Source organism: Spea bombifrons, chromosome 9 (assembly GCF_027358695.1).
Source record: "Spea bombifrons isolate aSpeBom1 chromosome 9, aSpeBom1.2.pri, whole genome shotgun sequence".
Classification (NCBI taxonomy): domain Eukaryota; kingdom Metazoa; phylum Chordata; class Amphibia; order Anura; family Pelobatidae; genus Spea; species Spea bombifrons.
In genome coordinates, this window is record NC_071095.1 from 40,138,017 (window position 1) to 40,164,833 (window position 26,817).

Sequence of the window (26,817 nt, forward strand, 5' to 3'; positions counted from 1 at the left end):
TCTCGCGCTTTCCTTCTCCCTGCGCCGGCTGATGACGCCAAGTCCCGTGGCTCACTTGGGGGGCCGTATCAGTCCGGAACGCGGGCCGCAATTGGCCCGCGGGCCGGACTTTGGACATGCCTGTTCTAAAGGATTTGACCAGCAATTCTGGTTTGTTATATTGTAAGCTGGTGCTAGTGCATGCTAAGCATGTACCACACCTATAGAAACCTTTTCCCCAATTTAAGAAGTGTTTTGGTGTGTTAATGTTGGTGCCTACACTACATAGACTGCTATGGATGTTTTTAGCTCCCCTAAATACTATTCGTGGCTCACGTGACAAAATTTTAGATAATTCTTTGTCTTCAAACAGTAAATGCCAATGTTTGGAAACAATTATTTTTACATGGCGATGACTTTTATTAAAATCTAGAATCAGTGCAGTCTCTGACCCTAAACGAATATCTGGTTTGGTTATGGTATCCAGTAGAGCCGCTTGTTCTATTGGTTCTACCTCCCTGGCGGGTTTTTCAATTACTTCATGGGGGTATCCTTTTTTAGAAAGATCTTGCATAATCCTTTTGGACTGTTGTTTATACATTACTTCATCACTGCAATTTCTTTTAATTCTGGTAAGTTGACTTTTTGGAATTCTTGATAGCCAGGGGGTATAGTGTCCACTACTGAAAAGTACATAACTGTTCACGTCAACCTTCTTAAAGTGTGTCATTGTTTTCAAAGTGGCATCTTCTATATAAATATGAAGATCCAAAAAGTCTATTTCCAAGGGACTGTATTGCGTAGTTAAATTTATGCCCCATGTATTCCTATTCAAGTAAGCTAAAAATTCAATCAGGTCAGTTTCAAGGCCAGGGCCGGACTGGGACTGAAAAGCAGCCCTGGAAAAATTTGGAGACCAGCCCCATATAGTTTATCTCAAGGTGAAACTCTTATACCCACACGCACCCCTTATACACACCTGAGTCACACTATGTGCCATTCTTTTTATCTCATTATTTGTATTAAAATACCAGAAAGCAAAAGTGTTAAAAGGCCCTAATAAATGAAATACATTACACATAATGGGATCAAAACATTTACTACGGCGAACATTTTTAGATGAAAGAGTTCCATTTTATTCAGTGGAACAAAACACTGATCACATTATTCTTCACGATATTCTGGTAAGAAACGTTTATTTCTTTATTAATTCATGTAGACTATTTTTTTCCATATTTAATAAAAGCTATGATTGAGACATGTTTGGTTTTTATTTCCTTTCATTTGACAACCTACCCCCGAGTTATGCACCTCTGCCCCCAGGCTTGCCACTCTGCCCCCTGAAATGCCTTCTAACCCCCTATATGCCACTCTGCCTCCAGAAATGCCTTATACCCCCTATATGCCACTCTGTCCCATGATATGCCTTCTAACCCCCATATGCCACTCTGCCATATAGGGGATTAAAAGGCATATCATGGGACAGAGTGGCATATAGTGGGTATAAGGCATTCCTGGAGGCAGAGTGGCATGAAGGGGGTTAAAAGGCATATCATGGGGCACTCTGCCTCCAGAAAAGCCTTATGCCCCCCTATATGCCACTCTGCCTCCCTGATATGCTTTATACCCTCCTATATGCCACTCTGCCCCATAATATGCCTTTTAATCCCCTATATGCCACTCTGCCTCCAGAAATGCCTTTTACTCCCTATGCCACTCTGCCTCCAGAAATGCCTTATACCCCCCATATGCCACTCTGCCTCCCTGACATGCCCCAACCCTCCTATATGCCCCTCTGCCCCGTGATATGCCTTTTAACCCCCTTTTTGCCACTCCACCTCCAGATATGCCTTTTGACCTATATGCCTTATACCCCTATATGCCACTCTGTCCCATGATATGCCCTCTAACCCCCTATATGCCACTCTGCCATATAGGGGGTTAAAAGGCATATCATGGGACAGAGTGGCACATAGGGGGGTATAAGGCATTTCTGGAGGCAGAGTGGCATAAAGGGGGTTAAAAGGCATATCATGGGGCACTCTGCCTACAGAAAAGCCTTATGCCCCCTATATGCCACTCTGCCTCCCCAATATGATTTATACCCTCCTATATGCCCCTCTGCCCCATGACATCCCTTTTAACTCCCGTTATGCCACTCTGCCTCCAGATATGCTGTTGACCCCCTATATGTCACTCTGCATCCAGAAATGCCTTATACCCCTATATGCCACTCTGGCATATAGGGGGTTAAAAGGCATATCATGGGACAGAGTGGCATATAGGGGGTATAAGGCATTTCTGGAGGCAGAGTGGCATGAAGGGGGTTAAAAGGCATATCATGGGGCACTCTGCCTCCAGAAAAGCCTTATGCCCCCTATATGCCACTCTGCCTCCCCGATATGCTTTATACCCTCCTATATGCTCCTCTGCCCCATGATATACCTTTTAACCCCCTTTATGCCACTCTGCCTCCAGATATGCCTTTTGACCCCCTATATGTCACTCTGCATCCAGAAATGCCTTATACCCCTATATGCAACTCTGGCATATAGGGGGTTAAAAGGCATATCATGGGACAGAGTGGCATATAGGGGGACACACTTACATACACACACATGCCGATTTTTTTTTTGTTTTTAACAAATACAAAAAACATTATACAGTACAAAAAATACATTATTTTACTCACCTTCTACTTCTCTTGACTTCCTGGTAGCTGCACACTGTTCTCCTCTATGCTGACAGGATGCCACTGACCTGACATCCGGTGCTGCAGCAGTGCGAGGGGGCGGAGCTTCCACCTCACGCGGCTCCCATCACTATGCAGCCATCAGACTGCTGGGAATGTAATCTAAACGGCCGGTGCGTGCTGATGCCGCCGGCCGGAGCTACTTTAACACTTTTTTTATTTATATGGTAAGCTGGATCGGCTTGCCATATAAAGTAACAAAAAAGTATTAAAGCAGAGGCGGCCGGCGGCATCAGCACGCATCGGCCGTTCAGATTACATTCCCAGCCGTCTGATGGCTGCATAGTGATGGGAGCAGCGTGAGGGGTGAAAGGTCAGTGCGAGGGGGCGGAGCTTTCACCCCTCACACTGCTCCCATCACTAGACGGCCATCGCACACGGCTGCTGGGTGCTGATGCCGGCCGGGTGGCCGGCCGCATTAGCACCCAGCGGCTGCTTTGATTAGTTTTCGGGCAGCCTGGGGGGCAGCTCAGCGGCTGTCTTCATGGCCGCCCAGCCCACGGACCTTCCGGCCCACCGGGAAATTTCCCGGTATCCCGGTGGGCCAGTCCGGCCCTGTTCAAGGCCATCCCACATAAAAAACATGTCGTCTGTAAAGCGTTTGCATGACACCAAGCTCTGCTCCCAGCCATGCGAAGAAAAAACATGCGTGTCCTCCCAATGGGACATAAAAAGATTTGCATAGCTGGGAGCAAAGCAGGTGCCCATAGCCGTGCCTCGGCATTGCAAATAAAAAATGTCCTCATATTTAAAATAATTATTCTGTAAAATCCATGGAGTGTCTTTTAAATAGGCAGCAGTTTTTTTTAACAAGGGGTTGTAGGCAAATGTCCACATATTGTGACAGATTGGCTGATATAGAGCCAATGCCAGAGACTATTGGACGTCCCGGGGGGTGCGTTAGGTCCTTGTGAATTTTAGGCAATACGTATGGTAAACAGGGATGTGGTAAACACAGTGTGTCTGCTCACTTTGGAAGCTACCATCAATGCAATCCTAGAGACCTAAGTTTCATGGGAATCTATGCCGTCACTAGAAACTGGAGGGGAGGTGATTTTATTAGAAAGATAGGTCAGGAGGAGATGAGGTGGGTCTACCAATTAAAAACATTACATCCATTTGGACTCAACCAAGATTTTGATTTGTTTAATTTTTTATGATTTTTTGAGCTCTGATACTGCCTTCTCCATTCTTTCCCTTTTCTGCAGTAATTTTATCCCAGAATATTTACACATTCTTTGATATACTCAATTACGCGGTATCTTAGAGTTAGTCACCAATGCTGTATTAGTTAGATGTGATTATTCCTGACTCAGTATTTTATTGTGATAAAACGAGGAGCAAAGTTTTATGCTGCTATGTGTATGCAGGTGATGTGTATAAACAGACAGACTTTGAAGCAGTTTGCACTTTAAATTAACCATTGCAACACCAGTATTCTACTATAAATATTAACCTTTTGCACGTTATGCAGCACTTTATGAACATATGTAATTATTTGCGTCAAAAGATCTGTATGATATATTTGTGGCTATTTCATATGTGATTACCTCATTTAGAACATTGGTATTTTTTATGTGTTTTTATGTGTTTTATCCATTAACTATATTTTTATGGTAATTGAGTGATTTTGTAAAGAAGGGCTTAATGGACTCAATTAATCAAGTGATTGGTAGAGAAGAGGTTAATGGCTCTATAAATGGGAAGACTGGAGGTGGAGAGACTATGCACCTGAGGAAGCCGATTGGTGAAACGCGTTGTGCTGAATACGCCCATTGAGGAAGTGGACACAGAGGAATCCTGAGAGAACCAAGCTGTTCCTCCAATACCATTCCTTTTAACTAGGATGTTATGCTGGATGCTAAAGGAATAATTTCCTAAAGGTTTTGAGTGTTTTTAAAATTTTTCATTTTTTGGCAAAAACTTAAGGTCCGCGGTCTAAGTTTTTTCCTATTTTCAGCCATATCTGGTGTCCCATGTAGCTTCCACAGCACGCTTCCAATACCATTCCTTTTAACTAGGATGTTATGCTGGATGCTAAAGGAATAATTTCCTAAAGGTTTTGAGTGTTTTGAAAATTTTTCATTTTTTGGCAAAAACTTAAGGTCCGCGGTCTAAGTTTTTTCATTTTTTCAGCCGTATCTGGTGTCCCATGTAGCTTCCACAGCAGGCCTCCAATACCATTCCTTTTAACTAGGATGTTATGCTGGATGCTAAAGGAATAATTTCCTAAAGGTTTTGAGTGTTTTTAAAATTTTTCATTTTTTGGCAAAAACTTAAGGTCCGCGGTCTAAGTTTTTTCATATTTTCAGCCATATCTGGTGTCCCATGTAGCTTCCACAGCAGGCCTCCAATACCATTCCTTTTAACTAGGATGTTATGCTGGATGCTAAAGGAATAATTTCCTAAAGGTTTTGAGTGTTTTTAAAATTTTTCATTTTTTTGGCAAAAACTTAAGGTCCGCGGTCTAAGTTTTTTCATATTTTCAGCCATATCTGGTGTCCCATGTAGCTTCCGCATGAGGCCTCCAATACCATTCTTTTTAACTAGGATGTTATGCTGGATGCTAAAGGAATAATTTCCTAAAGGTTTTGAGTGTTTTTAAAATTTTTCATTTTTTGGCAAAAACTTAAGGTCCGCGGTCTAAGTTTTTTCATATTTTCAGCCATATCTGGTGTCCCATGTAGCTTCCACAGCAGGCCTCCAATACCATTCCTTTTAACTAGGATGTTATGCTGGATGCTATAGGATATATTTCCTAAAGGTTTTGAGCGTTTTTAAAAAAAATTATTTTTTGGCAAAATCTTAAGTTCCGGGGTCTACGTTTTTTTCACATTTTCAGCCAAATCTGGTGTCCCATGTAGCTTCCACAGCAGGCCTCCAATACCATTCCTTTTAACTAGGATGTTATGCTGGATGCTAAAGGATATATTTCCTAAAGGTTTTGAGTGTTTTTAAAAAATTTTATTTTTTGGCAAAATCTTAAGGTCCGCGGTCTAAGTTTTTTCAAATTTTCAGCCATATCTGGTGTCCCATGTAGCTTCCACAGCAGGCCTCCAATACCATTCCTTTTAACTAGGATGTTATGCTGGATGCTAAAGGAATAATTTCCTAAAGGTTTTGAGTGTTTTTAAAATTTTTCATTTTTTGGCAAAAACTTATGGTCCGGGGTCTAAGTTTTTTCATATTTTCAGCCATATCTGGTGTCCCATGTAGCTTCCACAGCAGGCCTCCAATACCATTCCTTTTAACTAGGATGTTATGCTGGATGCTAAAGGAATTATTTCCTAAAGGTTTTGAGTGTTTTTAAATTTTTTCTTTTTTTGGCAAAAACTTAATGGCCGGGGCCGAAGTTCTTTCATATTTTCAGCCATATCTGGTGTCCCATGTAGCTTCCATAGCAGGCCTCCAATATCATTCTTTTTAACTAGGATGTTATGCTGGATGCTAAAGGAATAATTTCCTAAAGGTTTTGAGTGTTTTTAACATTTTTCATTTTTTGGCAAAAACTTAAGGTCCGCGGTCTAAGTTTTTTCATATTTTCAGCCATATCTGATGTCCCATGTAGCTTCCGCAGCAGGCCTCCAATACCATTCCTTTTAACTAGGATGTTATGCTGGATGCTAAAGGAATAATTTCCTAAAGGTTTTGAGCGTTTTTAAAAAAATTTATTTTTTGGCAAAATCTTAAGGGTCGGGGTCTAAGTTTTTTCATATTTTCAGCCATATCTGGTGTCCCATGTAGCTTCCACAGCAGGCCTCCAATACCATTCCTTTTAACTAGGATGTTATGCTGGATGCTAAAGGATATATTTCCTAAAGGTTTTGAGTGTTTTTAAATTTTTTCATTTTTTGGCAAAAACTTAATGCCCGGGGCCGAAGTTTTTTCATATTTTCATTCATATCTGGTGTCCCATGTAGCTTCCACAACAGTCCTCCAATACTATTCCTTTTAACCCCTTCAGGACCGGGATTTTGATACTAACGTGTTGCTAAAGGACCAGAGCCGTTTTTGTGTTTTTGCCATGTCTTTCTTCAACTGTAATTTCTCTCTTATCAATTGGTGCACCCACACAAATCATATATTGTTTTTTTCAGCACAAGTAGGGCTTTCATTTGAAACCATATTAAGCTGGGTAGTACATTGTTTTGTTTGAAATAAACTGGAAAAAGTGGGGAAAAAATGAAAAAAAAGCATTTTTTTACAGTTTTGTATACATACAAATTGTACACACATTGAACCAATGGGAAAAAATTATCCCAAATATATTCATTAAGTTGTCCTGATTTGGAAACCACCCAACATGGCCAGGATTTTTATCTATTTTGACCAGTATAGGGCAAATATTGCAAGGCATGCATCACGTTTTTGAAATGTAATTTTTTTCAAATTTGGCATGGTAGTCTAATAACTGCAATAGTTGTCACAGATACTGATTATCCCCCCAAAATTATATGTTTATGAACAGTAGATAAGTCAAGGTGTACAACTAGGGTCATTTTGACACTTTTCAAACAGGGATTTTATCGCCAATTGCTGCCAAATTTTGAGGTATTTTTATATTTTTTTGTTTTTTTGCATTTGTTGCAATGTTGCTTTAGATTTTATATTATATTTTGTATAGAATATGTGCAACTGCAGAATAAAACACCAAATTGTGTTCACCAACATCCCCCGGTTCCAACAAGGCCTCACATGCATGGTTCATGCATTTTTTGAGGAAGCTATGAGGGCAAAACTGGAACATGCGCATTTTCCTTTTCAAATTTGGAATTTTCAGAAATTGGTTTGCTGAGCCCATATCCCATTTGGGACATTTTGGAAGCCCCCCACTGTAAATTACCCCATAAAAGTATATATTTATGAACAGTAGACAAGTCAAGGTGTTCAACTAGGGTAGTTTTGACAGTTTTCAGCCAGCCATTTCTTCACTGATGTCTGCCAAACTTCACAGGGAAATTATTTGATTGCATTTTTAACGCATACATTTCAATGTTGCACTGAATTTCTTGCACAGCATACGTGCAACAGTGGAAGAAAACACCACATTTTGTTCACCAAGATCCCCTGATTCCAACAAGGCCTCACATGCATGGTTCATGCATTTTTTGAGGAAGCTATGAGGGCAAAACTGGAACATGTGCATTTACATTTTTTAAAATATTTTTTTTTATCAGATTACTTGTAAGTGACAGGTTTAGGCCGCTGACATCAATCAGGGAGACCGATCAATAATCAGCGACTTAAAATGTCACCGACAAGTGATCAGGTAATAATTATGATTTTTTTATTTATTAATAATTTGTGTTTTTTCATAATTAACCTAGATGACCCCTCTCTCTTTGTAGAGCAGGGTCATCCATGGGCTGCCATAATGATCCGATCACTCCTATTGGCCAGGAGCGATCTGATCAGCCCAGCCCAGCATTTGACCTGGAAGCACCCTGGACTTTCAGGTCAGTGCTGTTATTTTTTTTTATTATTATTATTTTATTAATTATTTATTTATTTATTTTTTTATTTTTTTTATTTTTCTTTATTATTATTATTTTTTATTTTTTTTTTAACTCTTTCAATGCTGATGCTCCATTGAAGCACAGCATTGACTGATATTTAGTCCCCACAAGCTTGTGGGGACTAATATTAACCCCTGCAATGCTGCGATGGGGGGTCATACACAATCGCAGCATTGAAGGGGTTAATTGAGGAAGAGGGGGGGTAGGGATTAACTGAGCAAGGGAGGGTGTGGGGGGGCTGGTCTCCACACTCATGTGGAGACCAAAGAACCCTGTCTCCCTGTCCCTGAAGCTGCCTCTGGCAGCTGGGACACAATCTCCAATAGACTGGAGATTGTAGGGGAGGAGTCTCTCTGATCAGTCCTACAGGACTGATCAGAGGACTTCTGGGGGGTCGTTTTTGCTGTTGCTGGTCTGCCTGGGCTTCCAGGCAGACCACCAGCAGCAGAGCCCCCTACAAAACGGCAATTAACCCCATCGCGGCATTGAAGGGGTTAACGCTGCACTGACGCTCTCATGGAGCGATCAGGCAGCAGGGGGGTGTTGGATCAGGTCCCCACACTTGTGTGGGGACCCATTCAACACCCCGCCCCCTTCCCTGAAGCTGCCTGTGGCAGCTGAAACCGCGATTGCAGATTTTTCTGCAATCGCTGTTTCTGCCTACAAAATCACTTCGTGGGAGTGATCGTAGGCTTGGGGGCGGGTTTAGACAGGCTGTGCTGTCTGCCCAGGAGTCCTGGGCAGACGGCAGCAGCAGCGCCTCCACGATCACCGCGATTGTGGTGATGTGGGGGCGTTTTTTGGAGGAGACGTACCTGGTACGTCCCGGTCTACCGGTGACTGTTAACCAGGAAGTACCAGGTACGTCCCGGTACGGAAGGGGTTAACTAGGATGTTATGCTGGATGCTAAAGGAATTATTTCCTAAAGGTTTTGAGCATTTTTTTAAAAATTAATTTTTTTGGCAAAATCTTAAGGTCCGGGGTCTAAGTTTTTTCAGATTTTCAGCCATATCTGGTGTCCCAGACACTTTAGGACACTTTATTAATTATTAATACTTAAGTATTGAGTATAATTCTATACAATCCAATCAGGTTCAGTAAAAAGTCACACCAAGTAATGCAAACAATTAGTGATAATTACTTATCTTATTTAAAAAACAATCAGCAAGTAATTTAAAAACATCAAAAAATTAAAATGTCTACATCTACATTATACAGTATATTACAAATAATCAGACATTAATAGCACATATTCATCAAATCCTAAGTAAATACCTTGTGTCTCCATAGCTTAATCTCTTCCTGTTGCCCTTCTGCCAATTTCTGATCATGTGACCAGACCAAACGATATGATTGCATGATGACATCACCCCAAAAAAAACAAAAAGATTAGATATTCCCAGGCGGTCTCCCATCCAGGTGCTAACCAGTTCCAATCCTGCTTAGCTTCTGAGATCAGACGAGATCAGACGAGATCAGGAACATTCAGGATGGTATTGCCTAAAAACATATGTCATCAAATCTCCCAAAAAGGGGAAGAAGGTGTATCGGCAGAACGGTCATCAGGACGACCAAGTACATATAATCTAGACACAATCATTTAATAAGATTAAAGAGCCACTGCAATAAAGTAAAATGGGGAGAAAAATAAGAAAAAGAAATACTACAAGCAAATATGCAATTAAAGTATTAAGCACATAGCATACTGCCCTATACCCAAATTAGTCCATATTCTGAACAAAGTGCAAATTTAAGTGTATGAAAATATTAAGCATCTGAATTTAAAAAAGTAAAAAAGTGCAGTTTAATTAATTAATTAATTAAGGAGTATAATATTGTCTACAAAAAAATATTGGAAAATGATATTAAATCACATATATATATGAAAGTGTAAAAATCATGTCAAAGACAAATATAAATAGCTAGACATGTGTCCTCTTATACCTCTTAATATCCCTATATTACATCATACATATAAAGTGATAATGTGTACTATGTTACACATTTAAAGTGACAGTGTATTAAAGTGAACCAAATTTGGCAAGTGTATAAAATTAAAACTTATAAATTTGTTTCAATAAAAGTGTATAAGAAATCTTAATACTAAATGGAAAAGTAGAACACCTGCATATTATTGCTCGAAGATGAGTGTGTGAAGTTCTAAAAGTGAACCAGCATCAATTTTCAAAGAATCTGCGAAAAACATAAAAAGGTTAAGTTAATTACTATAAAAAATGTCAAAGGTTCACTAAAAAATATAAAACTCATCACTATTCAAATGAGAGATGTCACATCATAATCAAAATTTAACCCTTTTGGACTAAGAGTATTCAGCTCTCTAATCCAAAATGCTTCGCGGTAAAGCAGTTTTTTACGTCGATCTCCCCTTCTTAAATTTTCTGGAATCTGTTGAATAATCTGATATTTCAGTTGGGCAATGTTGTGGCGGGACTCAGAGAAATGAGCCAGGACTGGTAATTCAAGTAACCCACTCCTGATGGTAGACTTATGCTTTGAAAATCTCTCTCTCATTCTCTGAGTAGTCTGCCCAACATACAAAAGACCACAAGGACATTTCAGGAGATATACCACATAAGAAGCGTTACATGTCACATACTGATTAACAGTGTATTTTCTTCCTCCATGTGGATGATGCACAACAGAGCCCTGTATCATCGAGTGACAAGCACTACAATTAAAAAAGGGAAAATTCCCAACCTTAGATGTCAAAGTAGAGGGTCCCACAGAAAGCTGAGTGTGTACGAATTTATCCTTTAGTGAAGGGCATCTCTTAAACGCCATAAATGGTTTTTGGCCAAACCCGGAAACAACTGGATAACTGGAAGACAGAATATTCCAATTTTTATTAATGATCTTCCTGATCTTAATGGAAAAAACACCATATTATGATACAAACTTAATTCTGTAGTCATTTCTGTACCTCTCAGTGGTGACAAAAAGTACTGCTCTATTTTTCGCTTGGACCACTGACAACTGTTTATCCAGTAAAGAGGATGTGTCCTATGTAGCTTCCATAGCAGGCGTCCAAAACCTTTCCTTTTAACTTGGATGTTATTTGAGATGCTGAAGGAATTATTTCCTAAATGTTTTGAGTGTTTTAAAAAAAAAATTATTTTTTGGCAAAATCATAAGGTGCACGGTCTACGTTTTTTCATATTTTCAGCCATATGTGGTGTCCATGTAGCTTTCGCAGCAGGCCTCCAACTCTAAAACGAGATCAAGGACTTGGATTAAGGTCAGAGTGTTTACATGGGCAGACTAGATGGGCTGAATGGTTCCTATGGAATCAAAGATTTTAACAAGTGTAAGGGACCTGACAATTTTAGGCTGGTAGTGCATTTAGCTGTAACATGGCCACTGAGATCAGACCGTTAATGGAAGAAAGAAAGGACAGAGAGGGAGGGGATGTTACTAAATTGGCAATGCTATGTTAAATAAGGAGGGGAGAATGGGCAAGGGGCAGTCAGTATGGGTTGGTAAAAGTAACGATTGGTGAAACAAGTGGCAAAAGAGAGCGTCTTCCTTAAACCTTCTAGGCGGCGAGGTATTAGAGGACTGAAGCAGATGACTGAATTATTTAGGGGGGGTGGTCGCAAAACATACAGAATTAAGCAAAGAGAGAAGCATACAAAAGATGAATGAAACAGGGAGGCAAAGAAACAGTTGTATCAAGGGAACAAGGGGGGAACAAGGGGGGAAGAGGGGGGTCTATGAGCAGCAGAACTGTTTGATGGGAGGAAGGGACAGAAGGGCGACATGGAGAGAGTGCTGCGCAGACTGTGTTGGTACTTAATAAAAATAAACCTACATGTTCATACTCACTCGTTGAAAGGCTCACTCAAAGGCTGGTTCCACACTCTGTGGCCACACATAATGGTGGTTTTGCAAATGCTTGCCCAACTACGGACCATCTTGCCTCCCTCTCTCTGATTGGTCAGCCCTGGTCAGGTGACACCGCCCACCAATCAGGAGGCTAGGGCTGAGGGGCAGCCCCTGATTGGCTGAGCCTAGTCAGCTGACTCTAGCAACCAATCAGCAGCTGGCCCAGGTTCCCCTCTCTCTGATTGGTCAGCCCTGGACAAGTGACACCAACCACCATTCAGGTGGCTAGGGCTGAGGGGCAGCTGCTGCTTGACTAAGATAAGCCTGTCTTGGCTCATCAAGCGGGAGAAAGTCTCCAGCAGTCACTTCCTTAATTGGAGAGTATTCCCTGGAAATAGGGTTGACGGGAGAGTCCATATTGCCCATACTGCTTCTCCTGTATAGTGCATAATTAAATGGTCAGGGATTTTTCAGCGACATCTCATTGACTTAGCTATGCATTATACAGGGCCAGCCAAGCTCTTTACGCTGCAGAAACGTATTAATAATTCGGCAATTAAAATGTATAGCAAAGTCAAGGAGTTTAAATCAGGTCTCTGCCATAGACGTGCTTCTGATATTGAGGTGGTCTGTTATAGCAACAATCCACAAATAGCCAGGACTATCTTGTCCAGAGCTGCAAATTCACTCAAATTAAACCCCTATGTTTGCTTTTGTACAACAGTCCATGAATCCTCACACTGGAGGAGGGAAAGCAGAAGGCTACATACCAAAGGAATATAAAATAATAATAATACACACACACTTAAATAATTTTTTTTGAACTTAAGATTTTTATTATTTTATAGTTGTTTGTTTCATACCAGAATGCATGGAAAGCGAAGTGGTTACAACATAGCACTCGCGACACAAGGTCGATGGAACAGATCGGTGAAATCAAGCAGTTATTGCGAGTACAGAAAAGTAATCGGTACATTGTAACGAGCGAGAAGACGGCGCTATCCCACACATATGAAGAAAATAGAACCATGTTGGAAACATAAGACAGCAGTCAAAAACTGAAAAAGGAAAAAAAAATAAAAAGAAAAGAAAACGTCCCAATGGCAGGTAGTGCGTTCGAGTGATATGCAGATAAGGTGTACACAATAAAGGAGCATGACAAATGCGGATCGAGAGAGGCACTAGCGGCAGGCAGATGTTGGCCACCAAATCATGATACAGTTTCGTCAATACACACAATAAAGAAATTATACAAAATATTGCAGGCTGGACGCGACTCTCCACAGCAAACCCCAACAAATGACACGTTAAGAACGCCAACAAGGTTCCGACCTGTATTGGAGCCAAGGGGACCATATTTTATCGTACAAAGGAAGCTGTAGCTCATTAATAAAATAAAATTTTTCCATAACATGGACTCTCTCCAGTATTGCGTGAATGTCCGACACGTGAGGTGTAGTAGGAGATTTCCAATTACGAGCTATGAGGGATTTCATGGCCAAAAAAATATGGATAATAATTTTACGGGAGGGAGAATCCACATAGTCTGGGAACATATGTAAAATAGCTATCTCAGGTTCGAGAGGAAGGCGCACACCCAATGAGGAGGAGATGAACGTAAATATTTTTTGCCAGGTAGACATAATAGGGGGGCACGACCACCAGACATGTAGCATAGAGCCAACATCCTGGCATCCCTTCCAACACGTAGGGGAACTGGAAGGAAATAAATGGGAAAGGCGAAGCGGAGTGAGATACCACCTGCAAACAATTTTTTTCTGCAGTTCGAGGTGGTTAGTGCAGTGTGTGACTCCCCTCATAGCCTCCTCAGATGCCAGCCACCTTTCCAGCAGAAAGGAAGAACCAAGTTCCTTCTCCCAGGCAAACATATGAGGAAGCTTGTGGTCCCACATACGGGAGATGAGTGCAGAATAGCAAATAGACAACATACCTCTTTTCGGAGAGGATCTACCGCATAATCGAACTACAGGATGAGATGAAACAATATCAACTAGGGGAGATTTAGAGCGGGAGGTTAGTAGATGCCTAATTTGAAGATATTTATAAAAATCGCGTGACGGAATGGACAATCGTGTCTGGATGTCAGTGAATGTACACATGTCCTGTTGATGGAATAAGTCTCCAATACGAAGGGGATGCGAAAAATTCCAATTGTGTATGTCTAGGTCTGGGATGAGGCACATGAGTGAAGTTAGCGGAGTGGCCTTCGTGATGGAGGATAAGGCAGGCAGGAACCGCGACACTGCAGACCAGACATGGAACGTGCATCTAGTGGTGGGAGGAAGAGGGGGAAGTATAGGGTGAAGACGAGAGGGTAGCCATAGGAGTTGACTCACTGAAAGTGGGGCTAACATGGAGTTTTCTAGAGGCATCCAACTAGGAATATCCTCCCTGGAGTGAAAGAGAACCGCCTGGGATAAGATAGAGGCCCTATAGTACGCATCAATATTGGGCGCCCCCAGACCACCTTTAAAACGCGGTGTAAAAAAACTTGTCTCGAAACCCTCGACCTCCCCCGTTATTAATAAAGTCGTTCAAAATGTGTTGTACTTGTGTAAAAAAACTATGCGGGATAACGATCGGGACTGCTCTGAAGACATAACAACCTGGGAAGGATCATCATTTTGACTGAGGCTATCCTGCCCATCCAGGAGAGGTCGAACGAACGCCAAGCCTGGAGCTCACCTTGAATAGATTTCCACGTCTGAAATGCATTAAAAGTATTAAGTTTAGCCAGATTTTTAGGGAGTTTAATCCCTAGATAAGAGATATAATCTTTCCGCCAGTCGAATGCATATGAAGAGCGAAGGGAATGAGAGAGTGAAAAAGGTAAGTTTAAAGGCATAGCCTGCGTTTTACTAAGATTGAGCTTGTGGTAGGAAACTCGGGCATAACAATCAAATTGCTCCAGCAGTGCGGTCAGAGAGGAGGAAGGATTTGTAATCGCCGCCAACATGTCATCCGCAAACAAACCAAGAACAGAGGAATCACCGTTGCGGCCTAAAAAACCAGATAAGAGGATCGGATCGTATCTTTTGGGCCAAAGGCTCCAAAGCCAGGGTGTAGAGCAGTGGGGAAACGGGACAGCCCTGCCTCGTCCCATTGGAAATAGAGAAAGGAGCAGAGAGAAAACCAGAAAAATTAACAGACGCTGAAGGCGTAGAATACAAGGCCATGATAGTGCGAATCACAGATGGAGGAAAATCAAATTTACTAAGAACCGATGAAAGAAAAACCCAATGTAAACGGTCAAAGGCCTTTTCTGCATCAAAAGAAATAAAAAGACCAGGAGTAGAGGTGCGTGCTGCGTCCCAAGATAATGTCAAAAATTTACGGGTATTGTCCACTGCTTGTCGGTGTCGAACAAAGCCTACTTGGTCAGTATGGAGGAGGGAAGGTAAGAGTAAGGAAAGTCGATTAGCAATAATTTTGTCATAAAGCTTAACATCCGTATTAAGGAGGGAAATCGGACGAAAGTGTGCGCATCTGTCAGGGGATTTACCCGGTTTAGGCAATGTCACTATGTGGGCATGCAAGTTTTCTGTCGGGATAGTGCCAGTGGACATGAAAGAACGAAAAAGTTTTAGAATGTGCGGCCCCAAAATCGGAAAAAAAGTCTTGTAATAATGGCTAGAGAAACCATCCGGACCAGGGGCAGACTTAGCTTTGATCTGAGAGACAGTAGCCTGAATCTCATCAATATCCAATGGGGATTCTAAGGTTTGGATCATGTCGGCAGTGAGTGTGGGGAGAGTCAATGAATCTAAGTACCGGTTAATGACGTCATGAGTAGGTTGGGGAGTGTGCGCGTCGTCAGAAAGATTGTAAAGAGAAGCATAGTAAGAAGCAAATTCCTCAGCTATATGGGAAGGATTCTTTAGAGTGGAACCCGAGGCCGAGAAAATAAATTGGGGACGAGACAGGGCCGTCACATGCCGGAGCTTATTCGCCAGCATCGTGTCAGCTTTGTTGCCCTTAGAGTAAAAGCGTTGGCGAAGGGAAAGGAGCATTTTGGCTGTCAATTGAGCTTGTATTGCCGCCAACCTAGATTTAACCTGTTGAATGTCTGAAATTAATTGAGGAGAGGAAACTTGTTTGTTAAGCCTTTCCAATTCATATAACTGGAGGAGAAGGGAATGTTTATCCCCCTCCTTCTCCCTCTCACGCTTAAGATGGGACGCTAGAGATATAAACTTGCCCCTGACAACAGCTTTGTGTGCGTTCCACAGTGATTCAATCGAAGAGACCGAATCTTGGTTTTCCTGAAAATATAATTCTAGCTGTGAATGAATTTGCGCAACTATAGCCGGGTCGGAGAGCAGAGAGTTGTTGAGGCGCCAGGAACCTTTGCCCCGGAAAGGGTGAGGATTACTAAAAGACAAACATAATGGGGCATGGTCCGACCAACTAATAACGTCTAAAGAGCAGTCCCGAATCGATTGTAAAAGAAACTTGTCAACCAAAATAACATCTATCCTCGTGTATGATTTGTGTAATGCAGAGAAGAAGGAGTAATCCCTTTCCGAAGGGTGAAACAAACGCCACACATCATATAACTGATAGGAATGCAAGGTGGAGGTAAGAGCCGCAGCCAGGGAACGTATACGTTTACCATAAGTGCCCGACGGGGGAGTCGAGGCATCCAACTTGGGGTCAAATACGGCATTGAGATCGCCACATAAAATAAGGGAACCTTTCTTAAAGGAAGTGACTTTGCGGAGTAACTTCTGAAAAAAAAGTAACAGAGGTATTAGGTGTATAGAAAGCAACCAATGTGTAAGTGACTGTGTTGATGATGCAGTTGAGGAATAAAAACCGTCCCTGGGGGTCCACCATCTGGTCCAGTAGTTGAAAAGATACATGTCGGGAGACAAGAATTGAAACCCCAGCCCTACAAGATGAGGCCATGGAGTGATATTGCCATGGGAAATCTTTAGAGTATATGTGAGCAGGCTTTGAGCGTTTTAAATGGGTCTCTTGCACACATAAAATTTGGTCATGGGCCTTTTTTGCTTCGGAGAATAACATCCTCCTCTTGTGAGGGGTGTTAAGGCCATTAGCATTTATGGATAATAACTTAAGAGATGACATTAAGGGGAGGATAAAAGGATGAGCAAAAAAAAGTGGAGTCTTAAAGTGAAATCGTGTAGTGTACAGTGGAAGACGGTGGAGACCCCCAGAGAAGGCAATACAACATGGGAGAGCCGCGTCCAATGCCCAAAACAAAACAAACAAAAAAGTAAGGACCACATACCAGAAACACAATTGTAAAAAAGAAAATGGTGTGTATAGACCGCAACATGTGCAGAATGCAGAGACGACACTCCAGAGTATGACAACCGAAGTATAAATGTATGATGTAGAGCGAATTTAAAACAAAAACGGAAATTTTTTACTTACCGTAAATTCCTTTTTCCTTAGTCCAGTGGCAGTACAAGTGGGTAGTAATCTTCCTCGGGACAAGTAGAATCTAAAAGTGAATAAATAGTTAAAATGTCCGAAGCCCCTCCTCCTTACCCATAAAAACCGGCACCTCTCCAAAGATGGCAGTTAGTAACAAGAAACACAGAAATGGATGCAAAATAAAGTTTATTCTCAACGAAGGGAGGGAAATCTGTACTGCCACTGGACTAAGGAAAATGGAATTTACGGTAAGTAAAAAATTTCCGTTTTTCCTGTCATCCAGTGGCAGTACAAGTGGGATGTAACAAGATCCCGGAGAAGGGGGGGAAAAATGCCTAGGAGACAACAGCACGAAGCACCTTGCGCCCGAAATCCGCCGCAGAGGAGGAAAAGACGTCTAGCCGGTAATGTTGTATAAACGTATTGAACGAGGACCAGGAAGCCGCCTTGCAGATCTCTTCAGGAGAAGCCGAAGCCTTTTCAGCCCAAGAAACAGACATGGCTCTAGTGGAGTGAGCCCTGACGGGACATTGAAGCAACTCGCCCTTGGCCTGGTAGGCCATACGAATGGTGTCAACAAGCCATCGAGAAATGGTAGCCTTTGAAGCCGCCTTACCAGCAGAATGACCAAAAAAATTGACAAAAAGGTGGTCGGTGGTACGGAAGGATGAAGTACGCTTGAGATATATTCCAAAGCCCTTTTAACATCCAAGGAATGCCATTTACATTCTTCCGGGGAGGAAGGAGACGGAAAAAACGAGGGAAGAACCAATGGTTGATTGATACTCACCCTGGAGATGACTTTCGGAAGGAACGAGGGTTTCAAATGCAACACAACCTTTTCCTGATGGAAAACAGTGAAATCTGCCGAAGACGAGAGGGCTTGAAGTTCCCCCACTCTCTTGGCTGAAGTAATTGCCACCAAAAAAATCGTCTTGAGGGAAAGGATCTTCAATGAAACTTCCTCCAATGGTTCAAAAGGAGCCGAACAAAGAGCCTGCAGGACGAGAGTAAGATCCCAGGTAGGAAAAGGAGACCTTGACGGGGGACGCCGAATGGTCGCGGCTTTAAAGAAACGTCTTACTAGAAGGTGAGAGGCCAAGTCTGAAAGAAAAAAATGGTTAAGTGCCGAGACCTGACCCTTTAAGGTAGAAACACTGAGACCTGAATCTAAACCATCTTGCAAGAACTGCAGAATAGAGCTGATATTCTGAGGGAAGACAGTCAAACCTCGAGCAGAGCACCACAGAAGAAATTTCTTCCAAACACGAAAATATATCCTGGATGTAGAGCGTCTTACAGAATTCAACAGAAGATCAGAAAGGTCACCGTCAACACCTTGGTTCCGCAGAATCATCCTTGCAAAAGCCAGGCCGTCAACCGAAACATCCGAAGGAGGTCTGGAGGAAGCTCCCTGTTGTCCAACAAAGGCTCCGACGTCGGAAGTTCCCAGGATGCCAAGGTAAGTTGTCTGAGAAGGGCAAACCAACTTCGACTGGGCCAGCAAGGCATGATGGCCAAGACCCTGGCCCTGTCTGAGCAAATCTTTTGGAGAATTCTCGGGATCAAGGCTACCGGAGGAAATATGTAGGCCAAACGGAAATTCCATTGAATTGAAAGGCCGTCCAGAACCTGAGGAGAATCCAGCCTGTTGAGGGACGCAAAAACCGGCACTTTCCTGTTTTTTCTGGTAGCCATCAAGTCTATCTCTGGGAGGCCGAATCTTGCCACCAAGAAGGAGAAGGTCTGCATGGTCAGGGACCACTCTGCCTGAGACCACCTTGCCCGGCTGAGGTCGTCCGCAATAAGATTGTAGCAGCCTCTGATGTGGGTTGCCGAGATGTCCTGCAGATGTTGTTGGGACCACTTCATTAAAACAGAGCACAGAATCTGAAGCTTTCGTGTTCGCGTTCCTCCTTGCTTGTTTACGTAAGCCACTGTCGTAGCGTTGTCCGACTGGATTCTTACAAAATGACCCTCTACATGGGGCCTGAAAGCCATGAGGGCTAGAAGGACTGCCTTTAATTCCCTGTAATTTGAAGACTGATGAGAATCGTCCGGAGACCAAATTCCCTGTCTGAAGTGGCAACCTAAATGCGCCCCCCAGCCGATTCTGGAGGCATCCGTGGTCAGAGTTATCCAATGTCGGGGTTGGAACGAGAGACCCCCGGAAAGATGGGTTGACTTCTTCCACCAGTTCAGCTGAGATAGGACTTGGCGTGATATTGTGAAGATTGCGTCTAAGTCTTCTTCCCTTCTTGACCAGTTGGAAAGGATCTGCCATTGTAAGGGACGCAGCTGAGACTTTGCCCAACGGACTGCAGGGATGGACGCTGTAAGAACACCCAGGACACTCATAGCCCTTCTGACAGAGCAGGTAGGATTCCTTTGAAGAAAGGAAATTTCCTGTCTTATCTTCCTGATCTTTGATTGCGGGAGGAAGATGCACTGGGAAACTGAGTCCACCATCAACCCCAGGAACTGGATCCTGGTGGAGGGAAGGAGATTGGATTTCTCCTTGTTGATGATCCAGCCATGTTGTTCTAGAAAATGAACCGTGGTGTCCAAGTCTGCCAGAAGCTTTTTTGTAGAGTCGGCCTTGATGAGCCAGTCGTCCAAGTATGGTACGATAGCGACACCCCGGAGTCTTAGGCTTGCCGTCAATGGGCACAGGATCTTGGTAAAAACTCTTGGAGCCGACGAAAGACCGAATGGGAGGGCTTTGAATTGAAAGTGATAAATTCTCTTGTTTACTCGAACCGAGAACCTGAGGAACTTTCTGGACGCGTCGGCCATAGGCACATGAAGATAGGCGTCTTTTAAATCCAGTGTAACCATAAAATCTCCTCTTTGCAGAATCTGAGTGACAGATTTGAGGTTCTCCATGCGGAAATGTTGATAGCGTATACAACTGTTGACCCTCTTCAGATCCAAAACCGGACGGAAGGAGCCATCCGGCTTTGGAACCAAAAAGAGACGAGAGTAGACACCCTGGAATCTGTGACGAACTGGGACCTTCTCTATGACTCCTTTCTGTAGCAGCGTGAGGCATGCTGAAAACAGGGCTACATTTTTGCTTTCCGCAGGATATGAGGAGATGAGAAAGCGGCTCAAAGGAGGTCGAAAAAACTTGATTTTGTATCCCTCCGCAATGATCTTCCGAATCCAAATATTTTGAGTAGTGTGCTCCCAGGCGTCTCTGAACCATAGCAATCTTCCTCCTACTTTGTCAGAACTTCCTCTTTTCTTGCTTACCAGGACGTTCTTGGAATTTCCTATCTCCGTAGGGACGACGAAAATTCTGAGAGCGGGAAGACTGGAAAGGTCTGGCATTCCGATAAGGGTATTTACGATTCCACTTGATCCTTCTATCCTGAGGGAGAGCTCGTTTGGTATCCGACATCTGTCTGATCAGGTCTTCTAGCGGAGCTCCAAACAGCTTTTTCCTCTCAAAGGGTAAATCACATAAAGAGGCCTTGGACGCCAAATCCGCTGTCCAGGAACGTAACCACAGGGCTCTTCGTGCCACTGAGGACAATCCCATAGTTCTGGCCGATAATTTAAGAGATTCGTGAGATGAATCCAACAAAAAACTATTGGAGAGCTTTAACCTGTTAAGGAGTCTGGAAATCTCAGAATCTGAGTCATCGGAGAGACATTCTCCCAAGGCGTGAATCCAAATATTCTGGGCTCTGGCCACCGCTGCGCTGGCCACCGTAGCCTTACACTGCGAACCTGCAGCCTGAAAAATGCGCCTGCACGAAGTTTCTGCCCTTCTATCCATGGGGTCTTTAAGACCTGACACCCCTCCAATTGGAATGGTCGTCTTTTTGGAAAGCTGTGCAATTTGGAAGTCCACTTTAGGGGGATCATCCCATGTGTCTTCCCCTTGAAGTTTAAACAGTTGTCTGAACTGTTTTGAAATAAAGGCTCTTTTACCTGGGTGCTTCCATTCTCTTTCCATAAGTTCTGTTAATTTTGGTAGAACCGGAAAACCTTTAACTTTCTCTGAATCCTCCTCTAGTAACAAACGCGAAACCTCCTTAAAAAACTTGCGAAGCTCCTGAGGAGGGAAAAAAACCTCATCCTCTGAACTATCACTTGAAGCAGAAAGAGATGAGTGAGAGATTTCACCGGAGGAAAGGTCTGACCTAGATGAAGATCTGGACCTCATGCGTTTATGCGAACTTTCCTTCCTTTTCTCCTGGGAATGAGCAGCAGAAAGTTGAAAAGCTTCAAAGGTCTGGGCCAAATTCTCCTGGAACCAACCCAGGAAGGAATGCAAATCCTTTTGCTTTTCAGTAGCAAGTTGTTCTGCCGAGCATGAATTACACATTTTCTTACGACAACCATCCGGGAGAGGAGTAGCACACTCTGAACAAGCCACATGCTTGGATTTAGAAGTAGCTTTTCTGGGAGCCGGTGGCCTTTTATCTTTCTCTGGAATTTCTATAGGAACCGGACTAGACATCTGATAAAAGAAAACAGAGGTTAACAAGAATTTTTTTTTTTTTTTTTTTTTTTTTATACGAGGGCAGAGAAAGTATAGAGAAAAGATAAATAAATCTTACCCTAAACTCCTCTGAACCATGTGGGGGGGCTGGTGACACGGTAATCCTGTACTGGCAATGCTCCTGCAGTCAGACAGGAAAAAGCGCTTTTTAAAGCATTCAAAAATGCCGCCCTCCTGAAGATCCGATTCGCGCATGCTCAGTAGCGCGATCGGATCTTCAGTGGAACGCAACGACACCCGGGCGTGCGGTCCACCTTAATGCGCATGCTCCCGCATCACCATACAAAAGGATGCAAACAGTCATCTTCCGTAACGCGAACCGCTACGGAAGGAAAAGCCTCTCTCTGCTCACCACCCGGGGAGCAATCGGAGGAAGAGGAACCCCCAGGCAGCAACCCGTGCGCCTCACCAGCAAGTCCGTCCGGAACTGAAGATTCTACCGTCCGTCCCTGAAAGGGACAAGAAAAAAACTGCCATCTTTGGAGAGGTGCCGGTTTTTATGGGTAAGGAGGAGGGGCTTCGGACATTTTAACTATTTATTCACTTTTAGATTCTACTTGTCCCGAGTAAGATTACTACCCCCTTGTACTGCGACTGGATGACAGGAAAATAAAGGTTAGCACGAAAGGGAAGCCACATTCCAGTAAGATTTGAATAACCCCCAACCACCCTGAAGGTCTGACTCCAAGGTATGAGAGGTGCATGGTTCCATTGGCTGATGCTGGCAGAGTGACCCAAATCCCTTTGACAAAATCATGCAATTTTAACGCATGAACTGGCTATTACACCTGCACTACGGAACACTTCATAAGACATTTTTAAGAGTGTATAATTTTCGATTATAAAGAACGTTATAGAGAGAGAGTTGATACATACCAGGGTTTTTATGCGTTTTCAAATGGGTAACCTGTACCTCTGATTTGGAGTAGCGGTTAAGGCATTGGTCTTCCACCATAAGGCCCATAAGTTCAAGTGGCTTGTCCTCACACCAGCGACGTTCTAGCAATGCTATGTTAAATAAGGAGGGGAGAATGGGCAAGGGGCGGTCAGTATGGGTTGGTAAAAGTAATGATTGGTGAAACAAGTGGCAGAAGAGAGCGTCTTCCTTAAACCTTCTAGGCGGCGAGGTATTAGAGGACTGAAGCAGATGACGGAATTATTTAGAGGGGGGTGGTCGCAAAACTTATGGAATTAAGCAAAGAGAGAAGCATACAAAAGGGGAATGAAACAGGGAGGCAAAGAAACAGTTGTATCAAGGGAACAAGAGGAAGAGGAGGATCTATGAGCAGCAGAACTGTTTGATGGGAGGAAGGGACACAAGGGAGACATGGAGAGAGTGCTGCGCAGACTGTGTTACATAGTTACATAGTTATATAGGCTGAAAAAAGACATGCGTCCATCAAGTTCAGCCTTTCCTATATCGGTTAATTTGTTGCTGTTGATCCAATAGAAGGCAAAAAAACCCCCAGTTTCGCTCTTTCCAATTTTGCACTAACCAGGGGAAAAAATTCCTTCTTGACCCCAAAATGGCAGTCAGATTTCTCCTTGGATCAATAAGCCGTGTTGGTACTTAATAAAAATAAATCTACATGTTCATACTCACTCGTTGAAAGGCTCACTCAAAGGCTGGTTCCACACTCTGTGGCCACACATAATGGTGGTTTTGCAAATGCTTGCACAACTACGGACCATCTTGCCTCTGATCGCACGTTCTTGTTAGTCTTACCAGCTGCAAGGGCTCACGGCATGTCCTAGAATGTCAGATCTTCTCATCATTGCCAGGGTCTCTGTCAAATCTATGTGGAGTCCACCACTGTCGCTTGTAAAGCAGAAAAAGAAAACGACTTAATGAGCCACCTTAAAAGGCTGTTCTATTGAGGCAAGCAATTTGCCTTACCACCTAGCCCTCTTTTCCCCAATAGTGCACTGGCCCAGACAATAGCAGAATCTGCATAGATGACCATGCAGCATTCAGGAGCATCACAGACCTTAATGGCACTTGCTCTTGCTTTTTTACTTAGTAACCCATCGACAAAAAAAAAATAAAAATAATATTTTGGTCTTTTCCTGTTCCAATGAAACTGTAGTCTTAAACATAGTGCAGGGTGTTTGACAGCTTGACATATTGGCCAAACATATCTCTCTTGTCTATGAGATCTCAACCAAATCTAGTCCTAGACAATGACACTAAATGCTTATCTTACAACCTTGTGATAAGCATGTCCTCAACACCAACAGGTACATGGGGACTAAGAGTATATCTAAGGGAAAGGATTTTATTTCAATTGCCACCAAAAACAATCAGCTCAGGGTGGTGTCTGCGGGGGAAAGCCATTAGAATACAACGGTAACCTACATGGCAACACATATCGTAAAACAACACCCACGGCTCTTTACACACAGAGGGGAAGATGATTTTTGTTAAGCAGAAAGGTCTTACCTTTAATGAAGGGCTAAGTCGTCTCTTTAGCCAGTGTCCATGGATGGGCCGCAATCATTTCTTGCTCTATTTCAGGAAAGTATGACAGTGTTAAAGACTTTACAGTAATTAAGGTGCCAATATTCTTAAGAGATATTGTGGTGCCACACTCCCTTGGCTATTGTGAGCTACCCCATGGGACCATATTGGCCATTTTTTCTTCCAAAACGAACAGACATAGAGAGATTGAATTACAATATGAACCACTGGGCCGATCTAGCCTGTGTGTTTAACGCTGAAGTCCTCGTCTTTGTTTCAGGGCAGCTATACGATTTCTCGACAAATGTTTATCTTCCATTACCCTACTAAACTCTACCACTTCTGGTTGAGAGGCTGTACAACTGATCTACAACCCCCTCCAACAAAATAATTACATTTTCAAAAAGAAAAATCATATACAGGATCAATGTGACTGACCAGAACAGACATGGAGAGATTGAGGATGGACACAGACAGAAGGGGAAAAGGCATTGTAGAAATCTCCAAAGGAAATCCCCTGGTAAAGGCATGTGAGATGAAGACGGTGCACTCACAGCCAGAATCATGGCATGGCAGAAAATGGCACAGCTCCATGGAATCTGCTGGCGCTATAGAAATAAATGTACTGACAAAGGGGAAAGCAAAGAGATTAGGAGAAAGAACATTTGGTCAGGGAACTAAAAGCAGAGTGGAAACAAACAGTTGAGGGAGACTTTTCAATTTAATAGGAGCAAGCAGGGGAGAGCAGAATGGGACATACAGTACTGAGAGAGGGGAAGTTAATAATAATAATAAAACATTAAAATGCTAAACGAGGCATAGACACACTGGTAGATCTGTTCCATATGGGAATCTTTGCCTAAGTTCAAAAATTACAAGAAAAGTTGGATAAAATGATATAAATGTGTTATTCACAATTGCAACATTGTTAATTATTATATGTATCCATGCTCTCCTGGGTCAACACAAGCTCCCTATTCACATGGTTTAATTTGTGTTATAATTTTTGTTTTGTTTTTTTTATTTGTGTGTGTTTTAAAGATTTCTTGTCCCCCATTTTTTTAGGTTTATCAGGAAGTGGGGTGTCAGAGTTTAACATGCAATAGTCTCCAGAAATTTGGGGTACAGTTTTATTCATTTAGCAAAAGTCTTTAGATGTGTCAATTACTCAGAGGTTACCAAGAAGATTCTTCACCACAATTGCACATTTTGGTGGCCATCCCTCAGCATATAAAAATTAAATATCACAGGTTACTGGGGTTCCTACTTTTATCTGTTAAAGTAATCATTGCAAGAAACTGAAACAGACTGATCCACCTAGTATTGGGGAAGTGTTGGTGACACTCACATATTTATCAGATGGAGAGGATGACCAAGTGTATAAACCATACAACGGTTCACATTTGATCTAACATGGCACTTATGGGCATTTTGGATTTTCTTATGTTTCAAATCTGTACTTTGATTACATTGCCTATGCTATACTGAACAAAACATTGTATAATTTATGCGACATGTTTCATTATCTGGAATATGTACAATGAATATTAACTCATGCTGATTAACTCATGCAAATAATGATTAACAATGTTGCAATTGTGAATAACACATTTATATCATTTTATCCAACTTTTCTTGTAATTTTTGAAATTAGGCAAAGATTCCCATATGGAACAGATCTACCAGTGTGTCTATGCCTCGTTTAGCATTTTAATGTTTTATTATTATTATTAACTTCCCCTCTCTCAGTACTGTATGTCCCATTCTGCTCTCCCCTGCTTGCTCCTATTAAATTGAAAAGTCTCCCTCAACTGTTTGTTTCCACTCTGCTTTTAGTTCCCTGACCAAATGTTCTTTCTCCTAATCTCTTTGCTTTCCCCTTTGTCAGTACATTTATTTCTATAGTGCCAGCAGATTCCATGGAGCTGTGCCATTTTCTGCCATGCCATGATTCTGGCTGTGAGTGCACCGTCTTCATCTCACATGCCTTTACCAGGGGATTTCCTTTGGAGATTTCTACAATGCCTTTTCCCCTTCTGTCTGTGTCCATCCTCAATCTCTCCATGTCTGTTCTGGTCAGTCACATTGATCCTGTATATGATTTTTCTTTCTGAAAATGTAATTATTTTGTTGGAGGGGGTTGTAGATCAGTTGTACAGCCTCTCAACCAGAAGTGGTAGAGTTTAGTAGGGTAATGGAAGATAAACATTTGCCGGGAAATCGTATAGCTGCCCTGAAACAAAGACGAAGACTTCAGCGTTAAGAAACACAAAGGCTAGATGGGCCCAATGGTATTCATTGTAATTCAATCTCTCTGTCTGTTCGTTTTGG